Source organism: Neofelis nebulosa, chromosome X (assembly GCF_028018385.1).
Source record: "Neofelis nebulosa isolate mNeoNeb1 chromosome X, mNeoNeb1.pri, whole genome shotgun sequence".
In the NCBI taxonomy this organism is placed as follows: Eukaryota; Metazoa; Chordata; class Mammalia; order Carnivora; family Felidae; genus Neofelis; species Neofelis nebulosa.
In genome coordinates, this window is record NC_080800.1 from 2,518,272 (window position 1) to 2,531,261 (window position 12,990).

The window sequence follows — 12,990 nt, forward strand, 5'->3', positions numbered from 1 at the left end:
ATGTATTGAATATACGTTATAACAGTATCTATGTGATGTGTGTCTATAATTATGATAGTATATACTAATTTACATAAGTACACATTTACAATAAGTTACAGGTTTTAGTGCTTTAAAGTTCTTTCATATACGGCATCGCACAAACCCGTCTCCCACGCACACTGCCCCCGGGTACCAGAATCAGACCATCCCAACGAGATGGCCGAGAAAGCAGTCGGTGAAGCTAGGACATCACTGAGCTCTGCATGATTCTACTCTGGTTGGATTGGCCCACATCTAAAGATACATGTGATTTGTATATATTAACAGCCATGTTCTAAAATGATGTGTGTTTGTATTTGGCAAGGAAAACTGCTGGAAAGAAATATATATTCTCTGCACACAACAGCGACATGTATTCTGTTCCTTTGTGTTTTCCTTGGTAGTATATCACCCACTGAGGCTCCCATTGGCCCATGCAGACAAAATCCTGTCAGTCCCCCGGTGTCGAACAACTCTTGGGAATACTAATTCTCCATAATCACAACAAAGCTGAGATCAGCAAATAGAATAATATATACGTGCCTCTTAATTGATAGAGAAGACACTGTGATTTCTAGCCACACAACAGTGATTGTATCACTTTCTAGAAGGTAGAGATTGCAGAGGGAAATGAACTAACTTCTGAACCCCACTGTGATTCAAAAGATATTCAGAAACCCAGGCAACTCCTACAGTCTATTTTAAACAATCACAAATGCTAACCCGGGTCTGGACTCACCGTGACGTGTGCCTTCTCTCTCATAGGTAGACATGTACTTGCATCTTGAGCATACCCAACGTTAACAACACCGTTCTGTCTTTGTCTACAATGCAACGCTATGTCATAACTCAGTTTCTTATTTCCTTCACTTCAAAGAGCATGCACTTTTCTCTCCACCCTTAATAAAATCTATGCTTAACTTATATCGTAGATGCTCTTTGGACGGTCGCCCAGATCTCAGGAGAACAAAACCAATGCATCACCTATCATCATGCCATTTTCACGTGGAATTCGGGCAAAGTGATTTTCTTTAAGCTCCTTCTCGAGGCCACAACCCATTGCAAAATGGTTGCAAACGTCACCGTTCTTGGGACAACCAAACCCTTTAAAAAGTAACGGGTTTATTTTTTTAGAAATTGGAAGTACAGAGTTCCCACGAACCCCTCTCCCTGCTTACACAATCTGCCCTATTAATAACATCTGGCACTAGTGTGCTACATTTATGATAATCAATGAAAAGTACGAATATTATTAATAAAGGGTTATGGTTTGCATTACTGGCTCTATCTTTGTTTTGGGCACTCTGGGTTTGGACAAATGCATAATGACGTGTGTCTGCCATTACAGACTCATACAAAATAGTTTCACTGCCCTAAAAATTTCCCGCGTTTTGTCTGCTCATTCCCCACCCCCAAGTCTCCGGCAACCACTGATTTTTTTTTTTTTACTGACTCCATGGTTTTGCCTTCTCCTAAAACGTCATAGAGCTGAACTCATAGCATAGGGAGCCTTTTCAGATGGACTTCTTTCACTTATGAGCATGCATTTAAGTTTTCTCCATGTCTTTCCCCGGGTTGACAGCTTATTTCCTTGTATCCCTGAATGATATCCTGTTGCATTCACCTGTTGAAAGGCTTCATGGTTGCCAATTCCATTCTCAGGCAGGTACAACTTGCCGGCAGCTTCTGTCCACTTTCTGACTCCTTCATTACCTGGCTGCCTGGAAAAATCCCAAGCTTAGAATTATCCTTGGCCTTTCCTGTTCTAAATCTATAAATCTGAGTGGTAGACCACAAGTAGAGTAACGACAGTCTTCCCAGCATAGTAAAAATAATCTTCCCCAAACCGCCCATCTTCCTCCATGTGGTTAAAAGAGAGGAGGGGTCTTACTCCTTGTTCGAAATGAATGGAGGGGTCCTGAGTGACTCAGTTGAGCGTCCGACTTTGGCTCAGGTCATGATCTCGTGCTTGGTGAGTTCAAGCCCCGCGTTGGGCTCACTGCTGTCAGCCCGGAGCCTGCTTTGGATCCTCTGTCTCCCTCTCTCTCTGTCCCCACCCCACTTGTGCTCTCTCTCTCAGAAAATAAAATAAAACATTAAAAAAATAAATGAATGGAAATAGAAGAGTCTTCCCTCTACTTGTCCTGTAGCTGTGATTCCAGACCTGAGTGATTTCTCAGGTCCTGTCAAGAGCCCGCTGGTCTGGGCAATGGGTTCTCCTTTGCAGAGTGAGCATTATTCCTACCAGATGCCTTGTCAGAAGGAAAGAAGCGTGGTGCTATTGTCATTTGATGTCCTTCGAATCATAATCAACGCCTTGATTTCCGTGTGTGTGTGTGTGTGTGTGTGTGTGCGTGTGTGTGACACCTACATCAACTGGGGGGGGGGAATATTCAGAACCAACTGAAACAGTGACTCTCAACTCTGCATTTGGATGGCGATATTGTCGGTGGCTGCTAGGGTAGGCAGTGGAGGCAGTGGGTTCTGGGGGTACGGAAGCGGGTTTCTAAATTGCCAGTCTTGGAGGATGGAGAAATACTCGGAATGAAGATGGAAATGTTTCTCTCTTCTCATAAAGTAATGAATGAGCTGTCATCATTAATAGCCACAGGGAAAGGTTGGCAGCTCGAGCCGAATGAATAAGAAAAGAGCGTGATAGCCTGTCCCTGCCTAATGAAGCCGAGAGATTAAAGATACTCAATCATAGCCTTTTACCAGTACACCTGGATTCTCTTTATTAAAAAGGCATTTATCTAATGATCCATGGCAAGCTATTACCAGAAGTGCAGAATGGTGTTATTGATAGAAAGAGGATGAAAAGCCATCGAAGAAGGAATATTTCCTCACTGTAATAAACCTTGATAAAGTATTGATCTTTAAAGGAAAATTGTTGGTTTTGCGTTTTGTGCTGGGCTGTCGAGCTTAGTTAGAGAAAGAATTATTTAGCTGAATTCCCAGCACTTAGTGTTAATGAACTCAACACTTCTTTTTTTTCTTTAAATCAAGTAATTTTCATGCAAAATCGTAGTTTGAGGATTGGCATAGTGCTGAAAGAAAACTGCACGTTATTAAAAAGCAGACAGTATTCCTCTGAGAGAATCCACGACTCAACTGATACCTTCTTCTAGATTTTGTCAGTATGTCTGTCTAAAGCAGCATTGGGAGGACAGGACAGAGTAATTGATGCACCAAAGTGATTCATAACATTCCTAGCTGTTCCTGGATTATTAAGCAATTCGGGGGAAAACAAACACAGAAATGCTTTTGCTGTGTTTAATCAGAAAACAGAGACAAGTCAGAAAATATGAGAAGCAGAGAAAAAAAGACATCTGGAATTTGGTTAGAAAACCTGAAATGTACTTTGGTCTTGGTCTCTGTTGGTTCGTTGCTGGGTAGATGCTAAAACATGATATTCTTGGAATCTGCGTTTGAAACCACAGAAGCCTACTGTGATGTATGTGAGCATCTATCAACACTTAGGTTCGAGGGAGTGTGATTTTAGTCCAGAAGGTCAACATAAGAAATATCTGTTTCCAGGATGCACACATTCTCTGGGAATTACACACATCGTCAATACAGCAGGGGTATTTTTCTAGCATCCTGATTGGAAGTATCCACGATACTGCATATTTAAAACATGGCAAAGGAAACATTCTGCCAAGTGAAAGGAGCCAGTCATCAAAGACGCAATGTAGGAGTCCATTTATATGACCTGCCTTGAATATGCACATCCGTTGAGACAGAATGTATATGGGTGGTTCCCAACTGGAGACGTGGAAATCAGGAAGGACTAGCCATGTGTGAAAAAGTGCCCTTTGTGGTGATGAAAATGATCTGGGATAGGCAGTGGAGATGCTTGGACAACTCAATATACTAAAACACACACACACACACACACACACACACACACACACACTGGCTTGTACATTTTCTTTTTATTTTTTTAATGTTTATTTTTTGAGAGAGAGAGAGAGAGAGTGAGCATGAGCAGGGGAGGGGCAGAGAGAGGGGGAGACACAGAATCTGAAGCAGGCTCCAGGTTCCGAGTTGTCAGCACAATGCCTGATGTGGGGCACGAACCCACAAACCATGAGATCATGACCTGACGCTTAACCGACTAAGCCACCCAGGTGCCCCTGGCTTGTACATTTTCAACAGCACATTCTATGGTATACGAATTACATCTCAAAAAAGCTGATAAAAACCTGATAGGATTCTTGTCAAGTGCGTACCCTGGGTAAGATGCCAACGTGTTCAAATGGCTGCATCTTGATAGGTGGAAACCCACAGGCGTGCCTGGCTGTGACCATAAAACCCTTAAAAACCCCAAAATCTAGGTTTTTGTGCCTCAGAGAATGGTTCTTGAATGAGCAACACGACAATTTCCTGGGGGTGAACTTCATGCCAGACTCTCAGGCATTGAAGCAGGATCTGCATTTAGGAAGATCTCAAGGGGATGGTGGGCACATTCACATTTATGTTTACGACGTCCTGAGCGATACACCGTGCCATGCAGGGGTCATTCTGCTGAATGATTTTCTTCCAATTGCACCTCATGTGTTTTGGGTTAATGTTTGAACTAGATGGACTGCCTTTGTAGAAACAGAAGCGGAGACCCTGTCTTTTTGCCTTCAGACCCCAAGCCACTCTTTAGTGCTAACTGTACTGTTAGCTCAACTCACTTTGGAGGTGAGTAAGTGGGAAATAAAATAACCCTCATGTGTAATCAAGTCTTACGATGACATCAGTGCCATGTTGCTATAAAAGTGCCATGTCACGTGTCTTCTGCGTACATTGGTACAGCCACCGTGGAAAACGGTATGGAGGTTCCTCAAAAAGTTAAAACTAGAAATACCATATGATCCTGTTAATTCTAGGGTTTATTTGCCCCAAGAAAACAAAAATACGAATTCAAAAAGATATAGGCACCCCTGTGTTTATTGCAGCATTATTTACCACGGTCAAATTAGGGAAGCAGCCCAAGTGTCATCACTAAGATGAATGCATCTTAGTGGAACATGTGGTACATATACACAATGGAATATTACTCAGCCATACACAAGAATGAACTCTTGCCATTTGCAACAACATGGATGGAGCTGTAGACTATTCTGTTAACTGAAATAAGACAGTCAGAGAAAGACAAATACCATGTGATTTCACTCACATGTGGAATCTCAGAAACAAAACAGATGCACACACAAAACAGACTCCCAAATACAGAGAAGAAATTGCTGGTTGCCAGACAGAGGTGGGTAGTTGGATGGGTGAAATACGGAAAAGAGATCAAGAGCTAGAAAATAAATAACCATGGACATGAAAAGCACAGCATGGGCAATAGAGTCAATAATACTGTAATACGTTGTTGGGTGACTGAGGAATACTCTATACTTAGTGAGAGGAGCCCTGGGTAATGTATGGAATTGTTGAATCGATATGTTGTACATCTGGAATATAAAATTGTAGGTTAATTATACTTCAATACAACGAAGAAATGGCATCTTAAAAAAGACAATAGTAGGAAAAATATGAAGAGAAAAACTACCCGTGATGAACTCAAATCCATGCCTAGATGCAGACTATTGCATTTAAAGGCCGCGGAAGAGCAACCGTGTACGTAGACAGCCTAAAATGACGTGTGTGTGTGTGTGTGTGTGTGTGTGTGTGTGTGAATTTGACAAGTTTCAGTATTTATGAGCCTCTGTTAGTTTTCTGCAGAATAGAGATAATGCCCATGGCCTCCTTCCTTCAGAAAGACTTTTGATCCAAGAAACTTACGTGTGCGAAAATGTTCCATAAATTATATTATGACGTGAAAATGACTCCTATTTTATCAACAAGACTGCTTCGCGCTGAATTTATAGTTTCTTTGTGGAGAATGCTTCAGACAATGATACTGTGTTCACTTTGAAAATTTTCCTGCCTCTCCTACTAAAATTAGACGCAGACGCAGCCTTGTTCCCGTATGTTTGTTAATTGGGATTATGAATTACCTCTTTGAAATGTATTTTCTCTAAGGTTTATTGCCTCATTTTTCATTGTGTGTACATGCTACGTGGCATTTCGCTTTTCTTCGCTAGCCCACGGACTGGCTTTGGCGAAAGAGAAAAATAATTGAAATGAAATGAAGAAAATCTTCATGTTGAATGCAAAATCATTACCCCATAACCACCTTTTTTAAAAGCAGGAACACTTAGGGGCGCCTGGATGGCGCAGTCGGTTAAGCGTCCGACTTCAGCCAGGTCACGATCTCGCAGTCCGTGAGTTCGAGCCCCGCGTCAGGCTCTGGGCTGATGGCTCGGAGCCTGGAGCCTGTTTCCGATGCTGTGTCTCCCTCTCTCTCTGCCCCTCCCCCGTTCATGCTCTGTCTCTCTCTGTCCCAAAAATAAATAAATAAAAAAAAAACGTTGAAAAAAAAAAAAAATAAAAGCAGGAACACTTCACAATTAGCTTTTCCATCTTGTACCAAAGCCTTCATCCCAAGTTCTTCCTGTGCCATCATTTAGTCCACTGCATTCTTATGATCTGTTTGTACGAATGGCTTTCTTAAAGATGTCTTGGAGAGATTATCTTCATAGCTTCTCCTTTTTAAACAATGCTAGCTTACATAGTCCTGAGGACCATCAGCCTATATTCACGGTGCATCCGAATATTAAGGCAGCACAAATTCTCAGAGGGGTATAGATGGTTTTGTATGATAGGAACTAGTACGTATAAGGTTGACATTTCTTTCATTTATGCAGCCAGGAATAGTTCTTGAGAGCATAGACCGAACTACACTGTCTGTGCTATTCTGAGAATAAACATGCAAATTTGAAGGATGTCGCCTCTTACATTTTAAACACAAAAAAGTACACCTGGGGGCCTTGGTGGAAAAATACATTCAAGGGCCACCTCGGTGGCTCAGTCGGTTAAGCATCCAAGTCTTGGTTTCGCCTCAGGTCATGATCTCGGTTTGTTGAGTTCCAGCTTCGCATTGGGCTCTGTGCTGACAGCACGGAGCTTGGTTGGGATTCTCTCCCTCTCTCTCTCTGCCCCTCCACATGCAGTAATTGAAATTCCTGGCTTCATGGATGTTCACATATTTCCATTTTAGCTTCTGGGAACTATGGAGAGAGGAAAATAGCTCTCTGTTCGTGATGGTGGAGGTTATGAAGTCAGAGACCAATGCATGGAGACAAGAAATTGTCAGGACCTGGGGAGGAGGGCACAGAGATTTCCCACTAAATGCCGTGTGTCCAGTCTGAATCCCTACATGACTTTAATGCAATTTAACCTTGGAAATGAAGCATATATCATCCTGACTTCCTCCATGTGAAGCAGTAATAAACTGATTAGTCACTGGAGGGTGGGCATTGAGGCACCAGGGACAGTGGGCATCTGTGAGCAGCTAGGAGGCCACGTGGGGCCCCAACACAGTGGTAGAGTCCCCCTGCATCACTCTGCACCCTTGCAACTTTCTTGTGATTGATGCTGGAACCCAGGCTGCTTCCCAGATCTGCACCAATGGTTCACGTGGAAGTCAGGAAGGTCAGTCAGATTGTGTCAGGATTCAGCACGTTTGGGCCAGGCCTCCAGCCACGTCCATCTGTGGATTCACTCTTGCCTCAGGGACACTAGCATTGGGAACCACTGGGTTCCAGAGACACAGCACCCCTTCTTACATTCCCATTCCATGGGGATCCTGCCTTCAATACAACTGTTCTTGGGACTCTCTCTCTCTCTCTCTCTCTCTGTTGGCCTCCATTATATGTGTTTCGGGGGTATGTATATAAAATGTACCATTTTAGCATTTATTTATTTTTGAAAGACAGAGACAGAGTGTGAGCAGGGGAGGGGCAGAGAAAGAGGGAGACACAGAATCTGAAGTAGGCTCCAGGCCCTGAGCTGTCAGCACAGAGCCCAATGCAGGGCTCGAACTCATGAATCGCGAGATCATGACCTGAGCCGAAGTTGGATGCTTAACCAACTGAGCCAACCAGGTGCCCCTAAAATGTGTCCTTTTAACCATTTTTAAGTGTACAGTTTCCCGGCATTAAATACACTCCATTGTTGGGCAACCATGCCCACCGTCTGTCTGCAGAACTTTTCCATCTCCCCAAACTGAAGCTCTCACCTTATTAAATGCTAAGTCCTCAGTCCCCTCTCCCAGATGCTGAGAGCCATCCTCTACTTTCCGTCCCTATGAATGTGACCCTGTACGTTCTATATGAGTGCAGTCATACAGAACTTGTCTTTTTGTGACAAATCTATTTCACCCCGCATAATGACCTCGAAGTTATCCATGTTGTAGCATGGCGGCACTTCCTGCCTTTTTAAAACCCAATTGTATGTTTGTGCCCCATTCTACTGCATATACTTCTCTCTTCATCTGCTGAATTTTTACAGTGCTTCTACCTGTGCGGCACTGTGACTAATGCTGCAGTGGACATTGGTGTACAAACGTGTGTTGAGTCCTGGCTTTCAACTGGTTTGGGTACGTATGAAGGCGGGGGATGTCATACGGAGTCAAGCTAAGTCATATGGAGAGTCCATGTTTAACTTTCTAAGGAACTGCTCTGTTTGGCATTTATGGGTTCAAGAAACTTCTAGGTAAGAAAGGCAAATCTCTCTTTAAAATTTCTGAGGGAGCTTTGTTACCAAAAAACAAAACAAAAACAAAAAGTCCCCTAAATGAGCCTGAGGACAACTAGGGTCTGGTTCCTGGAAAGCACCACCATTCAAACCTTGCGTAGGAAGAGGGGAGGATTGAGAAAACCACAAAGATGAGGACCTCGGTAAAGCATCCTGCCATATAAACCATCCACCAACGTAGTAAGGGAGTTTTGTCTGCACATTTGAAGAGCGCTTACATTTTAGGGACACGTGCCCACTGAAATATAGTCATTCCAATTCTAGAATAAAGGTTGGCATTTTTCATGCAATTTTGTAAATGTCACGCATGAATCTCCAAAGGGGGTTCGAAACCAACATCAGCTCCTTTGTATATGGCTACACCCAGTGCGTGTGTAGTAATTTGATGTTAGTTGTGCTTCTTTACAAATGCATTCTGGTATCTCTCATGAGTGCCTGCCTGCTATCTGGTCTTGTTGGTTAAGATTATGTATCCCATAAAAAGAATAACTTGCGCTCTACTGCTTGATCCTTCCCGCAATGCATTGTGCACCTTGCCGTGGATATGCAGTGTGCACCATCCAACGGGCAGTGGGGAGACTGAGGCACTGGACGTCTTGTGGAAACAGGATCCCTGAGATCTCCCATCTCATTCTTGGTGCATAGCCACCTGCGGCCAGACTTGAGCCTCCCAACATTCGGCAGATGTCTTACAAATCAAGTTGCGGGATCCTTTTTTGTTTCTCCATTCACTCTCCTTTGATCTAACATTTAGAAATTCTATTTGAGACCTTGCTGTTGCGGGTTGCCACATGGTGCCACATATCAAGTGAGTTAAGCAAATCCAACTGGGCCACGAAAGGAATATCTTTCAACGCCTGCTCTAATTTTGAAACGTATTTAATATTCATAGTCCGATTTGGGTCACTTCATGTGAGGTACTACCACTACCAGCCACGTCATTGTAGTAGCTTGTCCTTAAGAGCACTGCGCATCTTGTTGAAGAAGTTCCTCCTTTCTCGTGTCCATTCCTGGGAAGACCAGCCATCGTGGAGCCCCATCGTGATTCTACTTTGCCAGTCAGGGTTCTGCAACAGAGTATGAAGTCCTCAAGGGCAGATATCTTTTTTGCTTGTCCTTTGAGTTCCATTTTCAACTGAAAGCTTTACAAGAAGAATGTGTCTACTGCACGTCGCATACATGTAGAGAAAAAGGAAGAAATGAAGGAGACAAGGGAGGATAGAAGGGACTCAGATGGTGTTTATGCAGCAGCATCCAACGAGTTACAACCCGTTAGAGGGGTACTTCCGTTTTTCACTCTTCCTAAGTCATACAACTGAGCTTGATGAAACCCATCTGCCATTATTCTGCCCACTGAGTTTGTCCCCTGAAAAGAGGGGTCTGATCTTATCTGACTGATGTCTTCTTTTGTGGCCCCTAGAAGGGTCACTGATTTTTCATTACAAAAGGGTGGATTTGGCTTGCCTTGCTGCAGGGGTATTTCTCTTCAGGAGAGGCTGCAGCTTCCCAGGCTCCAGAGTCCAGAATGCATCTCAAGGCCATGGGTTTGGTGACTCGATTACATGATGTGAGCTCAACCTAACCACTGACTCAGGGAGACACAGATGACCCCCCCTAACACCTTACACCTGGTCTCTTCTTGGCTTTTTGGGGGAGACCAATATACTCTGTGGAACTCTTTTGTACAACTGGTCGACCCACAGGTAGATGACGCCATGTGGTGCCATGCAGCTCACTTCTCAGCAAGAACTTCTTCAGCTGTCAGCTCCTCCAGGGTCCACCATACCAGTGAGATAATTTTGCCTGTGGGGTGATGGGTGCTGGAAATTTGTATGGCTGGTCAGCCACATTTGTTCCTGTTCTTGATCCCAGGAGGCAGAAAACCTTTCTCTTCCTTTTTCCTTTCTTCTTTTACCCATCTGATCTTGGTCAAACTGAATTTACAGATTTATCTAACAGTGTTTCCTTCATAATTAGGAGAAAAGAATGAACCATTGTGTTAGGGTTCCCTGGAGAAACAGAACCAGTATATGCACTGTGGGGTTGGGGCAGACGGAGGGATGAATATTCGGAGCACGGGGGATTTTTTAGGGCAGTGAAACTATTCTGTATGATAAGCTACGGTGGACACCTGGTCAAAGTCAGAAGGTCCAACACCAAGAATGCACCCAAATGTGTACTATGGACTTTACAGGATGAGAACATGGCACTGTGAGCTCATTAGTTGTAATAAATGTCCTACTTTGATTGACGTGGATAACGGGGGAGGCTGTGCATTTGTGGGGGACAGCGGGTGTATGGGACTTCTTTGTCTCTTCTTCTCAACTGTGCCATGAAACTAAACCTGTTCTAAAAAATAAAGTCTTTTAGGGGCACCTGGGTGGCTCAGTTGGCTGAGTATCCAACTTCGGTTCAGGTCATCATCGCACAGTACGTGAGTTCGAATCTCGCACAGGGCTCTCTGCTGTCAGAGCAGAGCTCACTTTGGATCCTTGTCCCCGCCCCCGCCCCCCCCACCATGTTCCTGCTCACTGTCTCTCAAAAATAAACATTAAAAAAAACCAAAAAACTCTTTAAAAAGAAAAATACAAAAGCATCAAATATTTATTTTAAAAACATGAAGGGCATAGGTTTTAGGCATTGGATTGAATTATGTGCCCAATGTTGGTCCTTCTGACATACTTTTTAATAACATAACAGAATTACATTTTATGTCTAGTTCATTGAGTAATTTATGTGGAAGCACATTTACTATAAACATTTTCAGGGCACATCCTGGAAAATGGCATTCATCGACTTTTGTTTTCTTGTTGCCATAGTTGCAGAAAGAAGTTGCTGAAGAACTTTAATAAATATTTGGAAAACTGTAAGTTTTGACCCGAATTGTCCCTGTGGTTTAACAGCAAGCTTTCTTACCATGTTAATGGCCTTGTTAAAATCCACAATCGAGTCCTTGTTATTTTGTAACTTAGTGTCAACAAAATCAAAATAAGCTCCTCTGTTTCACATCACATGTTTATTTTCATGATAGAAGCCTGAGGCACCAAATTAAAGGCCTTTCTGGAAAATCTGTCATAGTCTGAAGCCTTCTTCCTTCTGAAGAAGGAGGAGCATCCGACTACATCAAAAAAAAGAGCCTTTAAAAAGTTCAAGATGATTTCAAATGAAATTCCTAATAGTAGATTTTCTAGAAGTCAGTTAAATTTTATTGTGCACATTATCATCTTTATAGAAGTTGGAAAATCTCTAGGGAAGTGAATTCAAGTTGATTCTTTTGCTTGTAATAAAATAAAGAATACCCTATTTTACCTAAGGGGATGTCTTCGAAATGACTTTTAAAGTAAAAATCATAAAAGTAAAAAAAAGAAAAAAAAAGAAAGAAAGAAAGAAAGAAAGAAAGAAAGAAAGAAAGAAAGAAAGAAAGGAAATCCAGGGAGACTGTCTCTATCATTGTTCCTTTTTCTTTTTCTTTTCTTTTTTTTTTTTTTTGTCCAACAAATTATATAAGTAATGCTCTATAATAAATCTTGGGAGTATCATTTCTTCACCCTTCCCGGAGAGTATGGTGGATTTGTTGGCTGACGAGAAAGTTGTCTGGTCTGAAGGAAATTCTCGGTGGGCAGGAGGTAGGTCCATAAGCCAGAAGGAGCGATGCTCCCATGTCATTCCTGGTGTGACTAGCTGAACTCACAACTACTCCTGTGTCCCTGCAGCCATGGAAACATGGGAACACCTTGGCCTCTTGAAGGCTCTAGAAAGATGGGCTTCTTTGGATCTCCCTTGCGACTTTGTCCCTGCATATGATTTTTCTCTGCAAGTCACGATGGAATATGTTTGACACTGGGGCCATATGGGGGTGGTGTCTCTGGATTCATTGATATCCATCAGCTGAGGGAATAAATAGTCATTTACTTGGAGGCACCTGTGAAAAGAGAACTGACTAGTTCAGATGATTAACGGTGTTTCTCTTAAGGGGCCTGGAGGGATCTGCATTCTCAGCTCAAATGCTCCCATGGTACAATGGATGCAAATTTAGCCTTGAACCTGCTTGGTGTCTACACCTGTTGTACGGCTAGTGAGGTGAGTGTGGGCTCACATGGACAGACCCATGATCACCAGTGACCCCTGCATATACCTTCTCCTTCCACTTACGGACCCCTCATCCTGCTTATTAAAGTCATGCTGTGTATGGTGATTTCCAACATCTGTGTGTCTTCCTTATTGTTTACCGAGAATCAACCTCAAATATAAAGTCAGTGAGCACAGAGACCTTGTGTAACAGTGTCTACCTACCCAAGTGGTGGGTACATGGTAAATATATGTTGGTAAATATCT

General features: G+C 42.9%; 1 long non-coding RNA gene across 6 annotated transcripts in view; it reads right to left on the bottom strand.

The window, feature by feature from the left end:
* Positions 1 to 12,990, bottom strand: part of LOC131503089 (uncharacterized) — a 268,387-nt gene that overhangs the window by 38,076 nt on the left and 217,321 nt on the right. The window contains exons 9-10 of one of the 6 annotated variants that reach the window (XR_009257309.1): positions 1,646 to 1,742; positions 541 to 1,125 (exon numbers count right to left, since the gene is read on the bottom strand). The exons of the other annotated variants lie outside the window; for them this stretch is intronic. This is a non-coding gene — a long non-coding RNA (uncharacterized LOC131503089). Of the gene's footprint in view, positions 1 to 540; positions 1,126 to 1,645; positions 1,743 to 12,990 lie in introns of those variants that run through there. 6 annotated transcript variants of the gene reach the window in all.